Source organism: Bos indicus x Bos taurus, chromosome X (assembly GCF_003369695.1).
Source record: "Bos indicus x Bos taurus breed Angus x Brahman F1 hybrid chromosome X, Bos_hybrid_MaternalHap_v2.0, whole genome shotgun sequence".
NCBI classification, from domain to species: Eukaryota; Metazoa; Chordata; class Mammalia; order Artiodactyla; family Bovidae; genus Bos; species Bos indicus x Bos taurus.
In genome coordinates this window covers 5182047-5195038 of record NC_040105.1, presented here as the reverse complement: position 1 = coordinate 5195038, position 12992 = coordinate 5182047, and the positions used below count along the sequence as shown (strand labels likewise).

The window sequence follows — 12992 nt, the reverse complement described above, 5'->3', positions numbered from 1 at the left end:
ATGGCAGAGTAACATTCCGCTGTCTGTGTGGACCACATCTTCTTTATCCGTTCTTCTGTCAGTGGACATTTAGGTTGCGTCCATGTCCTGGCTCTTGTAGACAGGAGCGTGGCGGTGCATGCGTCTTTGTGAATTATGGTTTTGTTGGGGTGTATGCCTAGGAGTGCGGTTACTGGATCATGTGGTGCTTCTATTTTTAGTTCTGTGAAGAACCTCCATACTGTTCTCCATAGTGGCTGCATCAATTTACATGCTCAACAACAGCATAGGAGGGTTCCCTTTTCTCCACACCCTCTCCAGCGTTTATTGTTTGCAGATTTTTTTTTTCATATTGAGCTGCATGAGCTGTTTGTGTATTTTAGAGATTAATGCCTTGTCAGCTGCTTCATTTGCAAATATTTTCTCCCATTTTAAGGATTGTCTTTTTGTCTTATTTATGAATTCGTTTGCTGTGCAAAAGCTTTTGAGTGTAACTGGACCCTCCTAGTTTATTTTTGTTTTGATTTTCTATCTTCTAGGAGGTGGGTCAGAAAGATCTTACTGCAATTTATGTCAAATCGTGTTCTGCCTGTGTTTTCCTCTAAGAGTTTTATAGTGTCCAGCCTTAAATGTACGTCTTTGATCCATTTAGAGTTTATTTTTGTGTTTGATGTTAGAAAGTGTTCTAATTTTATTCTTTTACATGTAGCTGTCCAGGTACCACTGATTGAAGAGACTGTCTTTTCTCCATTGTATGTTCTTGCCTCCTTTGTCATAGATTCAGTTCAGTTCAGTCGCTCAGTCGCTCTTTGTGACCCCATGAATCGCAGCACGCCAGGCCTCCCTGTCCATCACCAACTCCCGGAGTTCACTCAAACTCATGTCCGTCGAGTCGGTGATGTCATCCAACCATCTCGTCCTCTGTCATCGTCCCCTTCTCCTCCTGCCCTCAATCTTCCCCAGCATCAGGGTCTTTTCTAATGAGTCAGCTCTTCACATCAGGTGCCAAAGGACTGGAGTTTCAGCTTCAACACCAGTCCTTCCAATGAATAATCAGGACTATCTCCTTTAGGATGGACTGGTTTGCTCTCCTTGCAGTCCAAGGGACTCTCAACAGTGTTCTCCAACACCACAGCTCAAAAGCACTAATTCTTCAGTGCTCAGCTTTCTTTATAGTCCAACTCTCACATCCATACATGACTACTGGAAAAACCATAGGCTTGACTAAATGGACCTTTGTCCGCAAAGTAATGTCTCTGCTTTTTAATGTGCTATCTAGGTTGGTCATAACTTTCCTTCCAAGGAGTAAACATCTTTTAATTTCATGGCTGCAGTCACCATCTGCATTGATTTTGGAGCCCTCCAAAATAAAGTCAGCCACTGTTTCCACTGTTTCCCCATCATTTGTCATAGATTAAGTGACCATAGATGTGTGGGTTTATCTCTGGCTTTCTGTCCTGTTCCATTGATCTGTTTTTGTGCCAATATCATGCTTTCTTGATTACTGTGACTTTGGAGTATAAAGTTGGGGAACCTGATTCCTCCAGCTCTGTTTTTCTTTCTCCAGATTGCTTTGGCTATTCAGAGTCTTTTTTTTTCCCATCTCACCCTCTCCTCCCTTCTCCCCTTGTCCATAAGTAAATTCTCTATGTCTGTTTCTCCACTGTTACTCTGTAAATAAATTATTCAGTACCATTTTTCTAGATTCCATATATATGTGTTAGAACATGGTATTTACCTTTCTCTTTCTGACTCACTTCACTCTTGTCCATCAAAAGATGAATGGATAAAGAAGTTGTGGTACATATACACAATGGAATATTACTCAGCCATAAAAAGGGACGCATTTGAGTCACTTCTAATGAGGTGGATGAACCTAGAACCTATTTGGAGTCTTTTGTGTTTCCATACAAACTATAAAAATTTTTGTTCTAATTCTTGGGGAAACAAAATGCCATTAGTGTTTTGACAGGGATTGCTCTGCATCTGTGGATTGCTCTGGGTAGTATAATCACTTTCACAATGTTGATTCTTCCTTTGACAGGTGGCCCTGAATCTGTGGCTTGCTCTGGGTAGTATACTCACTTTCACAATGTTGATTCTTCCTTTGACAGGTGGCCCTGCATCTGTGGCTTGCTCTGGGTAGTACAGTCACTTGCACAGTGTTAATTCTCCCACTCCTGGAACATGGCATGCCTCTTCATCTGTTTGTATCATCTGTGATTTCTCCCTTCAATGTCTTCAGTTTTCTGAGTCCAGGTCTTTCGTCGCCTTAGGTAGATTTTCCTAGATATTGTTTTTGTTGTGATGGTAAATGGGATTGTCTCCTCAATTCCTCTTTCTAATATTTGGTTGTTAGCGTGTAGGAATGCAAGAGGCTTCTGTGTATTGATTTTGTATCCTGCAGCTTTACCACATTCATTGATGAGTTCCAGTAGTTTTCCGGTGGCATCTGTAGGTTTTTCTATGTTATCCATCATGTCATCTCCAAACAGTGACATGACACTTACTTCTTTTCCAACCCGGATTCCTTTTATTTCTTTTTCTTCTCTGATTGCTCTGACTAAGACTTCCAAAACTATGTTGAATTAATAGTGGTGACAGTGGGCACCCTTAGCTTGTTCCTAATCTCAGGGGAAATGCTTTCCGCTTTTCAGCATTGAGAATGGTGTTTGCTGTGGGTTTCTTGCATGTGGCCTTTATTATGTTGAGATCGGTCTTCTCTGTGCCCACTTTCTGGAGCATTTTTGCCATAAACTGGTGTTGAATTTTGTCAGAAGCTTTTTCTGCATCCATTGAGATGATCATATGTGTATGTTGAAGAATCCTTGCATCCCTGGGAAACATCCCGCTTGATCCTGGTGTTTGATCCTTTTGCTTGGATTTGGATTGCTATTAGTGGTATTTTTGTTGAGGACCTTTGCATCTATGTTCGTCAGTGATGTTGGCCTGTAATTGTCTTTTTTTGTGTGGTATCTTTGGTTTTGGTATCATGGTGATGGCCTCATGAAACAAGTTTGGGGGTATTCCTTCCTCTGCAATTTTTTGGAAAGGTTTGAGAAGGATACATATTAGTTCTACTGTAAAAATTCTTCATTTAATTCACTCGTGAAGCCATCTGGTCCTGGACTTTCATTTTATTGGAAGATTTTTCAATCACAGTTTCCATTTCACTCCTTTGGATTGGTCTGTTCATATCCCCTGAATATGTCTTCTTGATTCAGTCTTGAAAGGCTGTACTTTTCTAAGAATTTGTCCGTTTCTTCCAGGTTGTCCATTTTATCGGCATATGGTTGCTTGTAGGAGAATCCCAGGGACGGCAGAGCCTGCTGGGCTGCCGTCTATGGGGTCGCACAGAGTTGGACACGACTGAAGCGACTTAGCAGCAGCAGCAGCAGCAGCAAGCAGTCTCTTATGATCCTTTGTATTTCTGCATTGTCTGTTGTAGCTACTCTTTTCCATTTCTAACTTTATGGATTCGGGTCCTGTGCCTTTTTTTTCTTGGAAAGTCTGGCCACAGGTTTATCAATTTTGTTTATCTTCTCAATGAGCCAGCTTTTAGTTTTATTGACCTTTGCTATTGTTTTCCTCATTTCCATTTTATGTATTTTTATTTATATAATCTTTATGATTCCTTGCCTTCTACCAATTCTGATTTTCGTTGTTGTTTTTGTTTTTCCTTCTGTAGTTGCTTTAGGTGTAAGGTTGGGTTGTTCTCTATTTTTCCTGTTTCTTGAGGTCGGATAGTACTGCTACAGACTTGCTTCTAGGACGGGTCTTGCTGCATCCCATAGGTTTTGGATCGTCTTGTTTTCCTTCTCACTTGTTTCCAGATACTTTTTGATTTCCTCTTTGGTTTCTTCATTGACCCCTTGGTTATTTATTTCATAGCATATTCTTTAGCCTCCCTGTGTTTGTGTTTTTTACAGTTTTTTCCCCTATAATTAATTTCTGATCTCACGCCATTGGTATCAGGGCAGATGCTTGATACGATTTTAATTTCAGATCACATCTTGAGTCACAAATCAAGCCTCAGCAAAAGACTTCTTTAGACTTACAAGACGTCCTCTTGGAGAAGGAAATGGCAACCCACTCCAGTATTCTTGCCTGAAGAATCCCACAGACAGAGGAGCCCGGTGGGCTACAGTCTGTGAGGTTGCAAAGAGTTGGACACGACTGAGTGACTACCAGTTTCAGTTTTCACAGAGAAAATATCTCTACCTAAAATATCTGATTTGCACAGTTGGTATATTATAAGCTGCCTTTTTTTGTAACGTTTCCCCATTGATGGACCAGAGACTATTATAATCAGGATAATTCTTCATAATAAAGTTTTATTAGATCTTAAAATAAAAAAAAAAGTACTCTTGACGGCCCCTTCTATGAACAGTTAGAAGCAAAGTGTGCTGGCAGGCTGGGGAAACCGATCAGGGTGTCCCTCACCTGGCCCCCACGTGAGGCTGGAGCCCTTCATGCCATCCCACCCCCAGGGGTCCCCCGCCGGCAGCCAGCTGCTCTTCTCTTCGGTCCTCCTTGGAAATGTATCTATGAAGGAGAGGCTGAAACAACCATCACTGACGGAGAGCTGCAGGAGGCGTTTTAGAGAGATGTAGTGAACTGTGGTGCTGGAGGAGACTCTTGAGAGTCCCTTGGACTGCAAGGAGATCCAACCAGTCCATCCTAAAGGAGATCAGTCCTGGGTGTTCATTGGAAGGACTGATACTGAAGCTGAAACTCCAATACTTTGGCCACCTGATGAGAAGAACTGACTCATTTGAAAAGACCCTGATGCTGGGAAAGATTGAGGGCAGGAAGAGAAGGGGACGACAGAGGATGAGATGGTTGGATGGCATCACCGACTCGATGGACATGGGTTTAAGTAAGCTCCGGGAGTTGGTGACGGACAGGGAGGCCTGGCATGCTGTGCTCCATGGGGTTGCAGAGTTGGACACAACTGAGCGACTGAACTGAGTGAACTACCGCCTGCTATCTGCTGTCCACACTGCCCGAAGTCTTCTTTCTGCGTCCTGCAAAACATGTTTGTGCTGTAAAATTTCACCATCCTGTCTGATCCTGCTCTTCCATAGCCTACACCCCAGTGCACACACTGATAACCAGACACAGTATCTCCTTAATGCACAGCAGAGATAAGCGTTTTATGGTCAAACACAGGGGCTGTTTATTTGTCTGTGTGCTCAGTTACTCAGTCATGTCTGGCTCTGCAACCCCACGGACCGTAGCCCACCAGGCTCCTCTGTCCATGGGGTTCTCCAGGCAAGAATACTGGAGTGGGGTGCCGTGCCCTCCTCCAGGGGATCTTCGTGACCCAGGACTCACACCTGCGGCTCTCGAAGTCTCCTGCGTTGGCAGGCAGGCTCTTTACCACTAGCGCCACCATTTAGTTAAATGTTATTTGGCTGCTCTGTGTCTTAGTTGGAGCATGAAGGATCTTTTGATTACAGCATGAGACCTCTTAGCAGGGCGTTGTGGGGTCTACTTCCCGACCAGGGACTGAAACCATGATGGCCCCTGCATTAAGGGTTGGGAGTCTCAGCCACTGGACCACAGGGAATTCCCAGACACAGAAGCTATGTAACACACACTGCAGATATATATTCTGTAATCCCATACACTGTGTAACACCTACTCAAAATCAGGCACATCCTCATGGATGATTAATGCTGTTTATTTTATAGACATGTGATATGTATGTTTCATTTATAAATGTGTACATGAAAAGCATTTAATAGCTGTCATTGGTTCATTCATTTTGAAGACCCTGCAAAAGGCCTGTGCTCAGTGGGTGGATGGTCTCAAAACCAGGGGATTGATTTTTACACATCTCTTGGCTAATGTGTTTGGGGATCTGTCTGTGTTTGGACCTTGTGAGCCCTCATGATTTTCTTCCTCCGACTTTTCCTGGCCATCCCAGCCCTTTTCCGTGCTTCTCATAGTATTCCTGGCCAAACCAGTGTGCCCTGGCACGATTGTCTAAAAGGGGCAGATGAGAAGCGTGAGGCTGAGTCACTGGATAACATCATGGAGAGGCAGAGACGGAGACCCTTACGGTGGTCTGCCTTGTCCAGGTTGAGCTCTCTTTATTAGCCACAGGCACAGGCATTACTTGGAGGGATGGGCCTCCATGCTGTTGGCTGAAACCCTCTCCGTGACCACTCAGAAACATCATATACACTGATTTTTTTTTCTGTAAAGCAGCATAAACAAAAGCTCGCAGAAAGCCATTTAAAATATTCATTTGTCTGTTCTCTGTCTTGGTTGTGTCACATGGGATCTCTTAATTGAGGCACGTGCCCTGACCAGGGATTGAACGAGCGCCTCCTGCATTGGGAGCAGGGAGTCTGAGCCACTAGAGCACTTGGGAATCTCAAAGCTGGTTTTTTTCCCACCCCTATTCTGGATACTGCCGCTCAGAGGTAGCAGATACTCAGTTACCAAGGAGCACGATTTTTTGTTGTCATTTAAAAACGTGAAAAGTACCCCACTTGACATAACAATTTTAAAGTAGGCTAAGTAGCATTTTTCCGTTAGAGCAGTAAAAATCAACACTTATTTTTACCTATAAATGTTGAACACAGATGCTAGCCAAATCAACTTTACATTACGGTTATGAACTTTAATTTGATGATCTGAAATGTGATGATTTCACTTCAAGTTATTGCTTGATAATATATAATCATGACAGAAATGGCTAAATGGCAGGAAAAAATATATATATATGCAAACCACTCAGGTGTCTTACGAGATTATATATGATCATGAAAAGGTGATTTGGGATCCGGGAGTCATCAGCATTGCTGATGCGATGGGTAAATTAAGAGGTGCTGACGGAGAAGGTGGATGGAGCTACGGGAAAGAAGGAAGGAAAGGGAGGATGGAACGAAGGTTAGAGAACGGAGACCCAGAAGGCTAGTATTGAGTTGGCCAGAAGGTCCACTTGGGTTTTCTGTAATATGGGGAAACGTCAATGATGTTTCTGGCCACCTGAATATGTTGTAAGACTATGCTGAACATGCCCCGTGTTTAAGTAGTAATAACTGTATTATGAATGAGGTGCAGGTGCTGATGGCTCCCAGTTTCTTCCAACATACAGTGTCCTCTTCTTCTTCCTCAGTAACGGAACTGCAATTCTCATGTGGACTTATTGCCATGTAGCTGAAAGGTCACGTCCGCCAGTGCTCCTTGCTGCTAGGTGTGGCCGTCCCCTAAAGTGCGGGCAGGGAGAGGTAGGCCGAGTTACTGTGGGACTTACAAGAAGTGAGGTTGTGTGTGTGTGTTTCCTCCCTGCTGCCCGGAACTTAGACGTGATGACCAGAGCTCTGGCAGCCATTGTGGATCATGAGGTCACAGATCACTCTGTAATTAGAGACAGAGTTGGGGCGTGCATGATTTGAGGAGGGGCACCTTACCAATGTACCTTCAGTGTTGCTTTCATGGGAAAAAGAAGCAAAACTTCTGTTGTTACTGCTTTCTATCTGATGTATCACAGTCCACTCCCATCTGCTGTAGGGAATATTACCACTCTATGTTACAGATGAGGAAATTGAGATGCAGAAACATTCATTCACTTCACTGAAGACATATAGCTGAGTCAGGGGGCACCTTTCCCAGGATGATCTGTAATGTTTGCATCAGTCACAGGCCTCTTGTTCTACTAAGTCTTGTTCATTTCTTGAAATATACATATATTTATATATATATAAATATATATATGAAGAAATCTATATATTTATGTATGTAAAGAAATCCATATATATTTATATATATAAAGAACTGTATATATTTCTATATATTAAGAAATAGATACTTATATAATTAAGAAGTAAATATTTATATATATTAAGAAAGAGATACTTATATATATTAACAAGTAGGTATTTTAAGAAATAGATATATTTATATTTATATATAGTAAGAAATATATATATTAAGAAATAGATATTTATATATTCAGACATAGGTATATTAAGAAATTGGTGAAGGAAATGGCAACCCACTCCAGTACTCTTGACTGGAAAATCCCATGGATGGAGGAGCCTGGTAGGCTACAGTCCATGGGGTTGCAAAGAGTCGGACACGACTGAGTGACTTATGTATTAAGAAATACTTATATATTTATATTTATGTATAGTAAGAAATATATATATTTATATTTACATATAGTAAGAAATACATGTATTTATATTTACATATAGTTTTATTTATATATATATATATTTGACCCTGGGAGGCGAGGCACGACCCTCTGATGACTGGCCTCTGTGCAGAGGAGCAGTGTCATAATGACGTGTTTTTCTGTTTGTTTCATCTTTGGTTGCACTGAGTCTTTGTTGCTGCACCCAGGCTTCCTCTAGTTAAGTGGAGGCCACTCTCGAGTTGTGCAAATGCTCTTCCATTGCAGCGGCTTGTCTTCTTCCAGAGCAGACTCTAGGGCGTGTGGGCTTCAGTAGCTGTGGTTCAGGGGCTTTGGCAGTTGTGGCTCCCGGACTTAGTTGCTCCGTGGCACGTGGCATCTTCCTGGACCAGGGGCCGAACCTGTGTCCCTGCGTGGGCAGGCAGATCCTTAATCCATGGACCACCAGGGAAGTCCCTGGTCCCCCTTGGTTGTGTAATAAAGCCCGGGAAGAGGGGACCCCATGTGCACGGTGACTGACAGGGCGCTCCTGGGGGTGCTTGCTTGTTTCTGCAGCCACATGGTGGCCGTTTGCCACTTGCTAAGGACTCATTCGGGAAGATCCCCTGGAGCAGGGAATGGCACCCCACTCCAGTATTCCTGGGCTTCCCTGGTGGCTCAGACAGTAAAGAATCCGCCTGCAGTGCAGAGACCTACATTCAATCCCTGGGTCAGGAAGATCCCTTGGAGGAGGGCATGGCAACCCACTCCAGTGTTCTTGCCTGGAGAATCTCCATGGACAGAGGAACCTGGCGGGCTACAGTCTACAGGGTATCAAAGAGTCAGACATGACTGAGCATACAGTTGGACTAGAAGGAAAGCTGAGCACTGAAGAATTGATGCTTTTGAACTGTGGTGTTGGAGAAGACTCTCGAGAGTCCCTTGGACAGCAGTGAGATCCAACCAATCATCCTAAAGGAAATCAGTCCTGAATATTCATTGGCGGGACTGATGCTGAACGTGAAACACCAATACTTTGGCCACCTGATGCAAAGAGCCGACTCATTGGAAAGACCCTGATGCTGGGATGGATTGGGGACAGGAGCAGAAGGGGACAACAGAGGATGAGATGGTTGGATGGCATCACCCACTCAATGGACATGAGTTTGAGCAAGCTCCGGGTGATGGACAGGGAAGCCTGGCGTGCTGCAGTCCATGGGTTGCAAAGAGTGAGACACGTTGAGCAACTGAACTTAACTGAATAGTGGATTTACAGTGTTGTGTCAATTTCTGCTGTACAACACAACGACTCAGGTATACACATATAGACATTCTTTTCCATTATGGTTTATCCCAGGAGACTGGATGCAGTTCCATGTGCTGTACAGCAGGACCTTTTGTTTATCCATCCCTTAGGTAACAGTTGGCATGTGCTAACCCCAAGCTTCTAGTCCATTCCTTCCCCACTGCCTCCCTCTGCGCCTCCCCCTTGACAGCCACGGTCTGTTCTCTGACCATGTTCTCTGACCATAGTCAGAGTCTGTGACCCTGTTTCTGCTTTGTCGATAAGTTCATTTCCTCACCTTTTATGTTCCACATAGAAATGCTATCATATGGTCTTTGTCTTCCTCTTTCTGGCAAAACTGTTTGCAGAGCAAGTCCAGCCCTGCCTCGAGGTTCTAGCATGAGCTTCTCGCAGTGTGGAACATACATCCAGGCACGCACGGCGTGTTCTGAAAGGACTTGGTGCAGGAAGAAGTGAGCGCTTTCGGTACCGGGGACAGCCTTGAGCTTACAGTCTTCGCCTTCAATTGTATGACATGAGCTGCTGGAGGTCATGAGCCTGGTGTGAACCCAGAAGGCGTCACCTGTGAGACACGGCTTGACGTGTGCTGGCAGACGACCGCCCCTCTGGGTTTGCTGTGATGGGTGTCCCTGTCCTGTAGAATCATCGCCTCGGCTCTGGTCTCCAGCGCTGTAATCCACCAGGGACAGCCACAGTAGACCCCCGCCCCACCTCTGGGCACAAGCTCGTCTTCTCTACTGAAGAACCGTTGTTTCTTTTCTACTCTCTGGACTCAGACAGTTCACCTTACCATGGAGCACGTTAGCATATGGTCAGAGATGCAGGTAAAGGGCGTTAGGAGAAAAGACAATCAACTGTAGGGGCCAGAATGCAGAGATGCAGGTAAAGGATGTTAGGACAAGTTGCAGCAACTTGTAGGGGCCAGGTTTTTTTAATATTTATTAATATTTATACACATTTAAATATTCCCTGGTGGATTCCCTGGTGGCTCAGATGGCAAAGCGTCCGCCTGCAGTGCAGGAAACCTGGGTTCGATCCCTGAGTCAGGAAGATCTCCTGGAGGAGGAAATGGCAACCCACTCCAGTATTCTGGCCTGGAGAATCCCATGGATGGAGGAGCCTGGCGGGCTATAGTCCATGGGGTCGCAAAGAGTCGTACACCACTGAGTGACTTCTCTCTCTTTCTCTCTATACACGTTTATAAATGTTTTTTAATATATAAGAATTAAAAAAAAAATTATTTGTTTGCCTGCACTGGGCCTGTATTGTGGCACATGAAATTTTTTTTTTTTTTTTTTTGAGTTGGGGCATGTGGTATCTGGTTCCCTGATCAGAGATCAAACCTGGGACCCTTTCATTGGGAGTGGAGACTCTTGGCCACTGGACCACCAGGGAAGTCCCACATGTTTGGTTTTTGAAGCACATTTTTCTCCTGGAATAATTTTCTTTTTAACTTATTTGGCCTACCCTTTCCTTTGATGAATGAAGGTGCTATAATCTGAAACTAAGAAACTCTGGGCAAAACTCTCCTGGGAAGAGCCATCAGCAAGATTTTGGAATCCTCAGTGTCACGGCAGCTTATGGAATGCTGCCCAAAAAGTGGGAATGATTTTGAGGAATATGTTGCAAACAGCCAGAGAAGTCATGGCCAGAAGCATAGGGAATGCAGTTTTAATTTATCCATCAGTCAGTTCAGTTCAGTTCCATCGCTCAGTCATGTCTGATTCTTTGTGACCCGATGGACTGCAGCATGCCAGGCCTCCCTGTCCATCACCAACTCCAGGAGTTTACCCAAACTCATGTCCATTGAGTCAGTGATGCCATCCAACCATCTCATCCTCTGTCGTCCCCTTCTCCTCTCACCTTCAATCTTTCCTAGCATCAGGGTCTTTTCATAAGAGCCAGCTCTTCGCATCAGGTGGCCAAAGTATTGGTTTCAGCTTCAGCCTCAGTCTTTCCAATGAATATTCGGGACTGATTTCCTTTAGGATGGACTGGTTGGATCTCCTTGCAGTCCAAGGGACTCTCAAGAGTCTTCTCCAACACCACAGTTCAAAAGCATCAATCGATCCATAGCACGTGAGATATAAGGTATTTGGATTTAGTAATGTTATTGTTGTTTCCAGAAATTTTGCTCACATTAGCATGCCTGAGGGTGGGGTGGGCTCTGTGTGTGTGTGGTTGTTGGGAGTGATACAGTTCATGAGAGCATGAATCAGGAGAAAGATGGACTGTATTTACAACATCTGAGCTACTGGCGTTATGGTTACAGAGTAGCGAGTAACGCTGAAAATTTAACGAAGCCCCTTGATAAGCTGTTTGTTTCCCTGACTCATTTATCCAATCAGAATAAGCTAACAAGAGTGAACAAAATTTAGAAAAAAGACTTTCAATTCCCTTAAGCGGCAGTCATTAGCCCCTTGGTAAATTAGAACACTGCACATTAACGAGCCAGATTGCCCTTCTTTTCCTTCAGTTGAATAAAACAAGGGAGCTGTCAGTTAAGTTATATGGCATTTGGTGCATATTTTTTATTTCCCTTGATGAAACCTCTGAATTTTTGCATCACTGGTGAGATACTCTACTGAGGGTATGAAAGGTGATTTTGGAAGGTGTTCTTTCTCTCTCTCTTTCTAGGTATTATCTATTCCAGAATTTGGTGTCTACATCCAAAGCAATGAGGGAAGAGAAGGGGGAAAAAAAAACAAAAAACTCTAGGACAGTAAGGCACAGAACCAGATATCTGGGACCTTCTTTTTTTTAATTAATTAATTTTTATTGAAGTGTATTTGTTGTTGTTGATCATTCACTCAGTCATGTCCAGCTCTTTGAGACCCCATGAACTGCAGCATGCCAGGTTCCTCTGCCCTCCACTGTCTGCCGGAGTCTGCTCAAATACAGTAGTTCCTTTACAATGTGGGGGCCTTCTTAATACAAACCTGTCTTTTTTAGACAGTATTTGTATAGTCTTGTGTGTGTGTGTATCCATATTTATACACACACAAGCATACATAAATGTGTGTATATAATACATAATTATATAATGTGTTTTGTTCTTTTAAAAAATAATGACGGTAAGCAGATTACCCAGGTCAGGTTCATTTTAATCCAATCCACTTATGTTTTTTCCTCCACCAAAATGCAGTTCCCTCAACCAGAGATTTTCAACACATTTTCACTTTCTGTTTATTTACTTTTATTTCCTCTGAGGGGAGGTGGTTGCTGGCCAAGGCCTTTGTAAACAATACCTATCATTTAGTCACCTGCTTTAGAAATCAAAACAGGTAAGAAAAACATTTTAAAAGAAAAAAAGACATGAAGTGAATGAAGGTGAATGAAGGTCCTTAACTCAGTTAAGGATGCTTTATGCTAACCTGTTTCTCAGTCCTCACCTTCTTGCTTTTTTTTCTCCAAAATAGATTATTTTGTGAGGTTGCTGTTGTTGTTCGGTCGATGTTGTGTCCGACTCTTTGTGATCCCATGGGCTGCAGCAGACCAGGCCTCCCTGTCTATCACCAACTCCCAGAGTTTACTGAAACTCATGTCCATTGAATTGGTGATGCCATCCAACCATCT

General features: G+C 43.5%; 1 protein-coding gene across 17 annotated transcripts in view; it reads left to right on the top strand.

Moving 5' to 3' along the window:
* Positions 1–12992, top strand: part of PNPLA4 (patatin like phospholipase domain containing 4) — an 85037-nt gene that overhangs the window by 26971 nt on the left and 45074 nt on the right. The gene's annotated exons all lie outside the window — the stretch shown is intronic.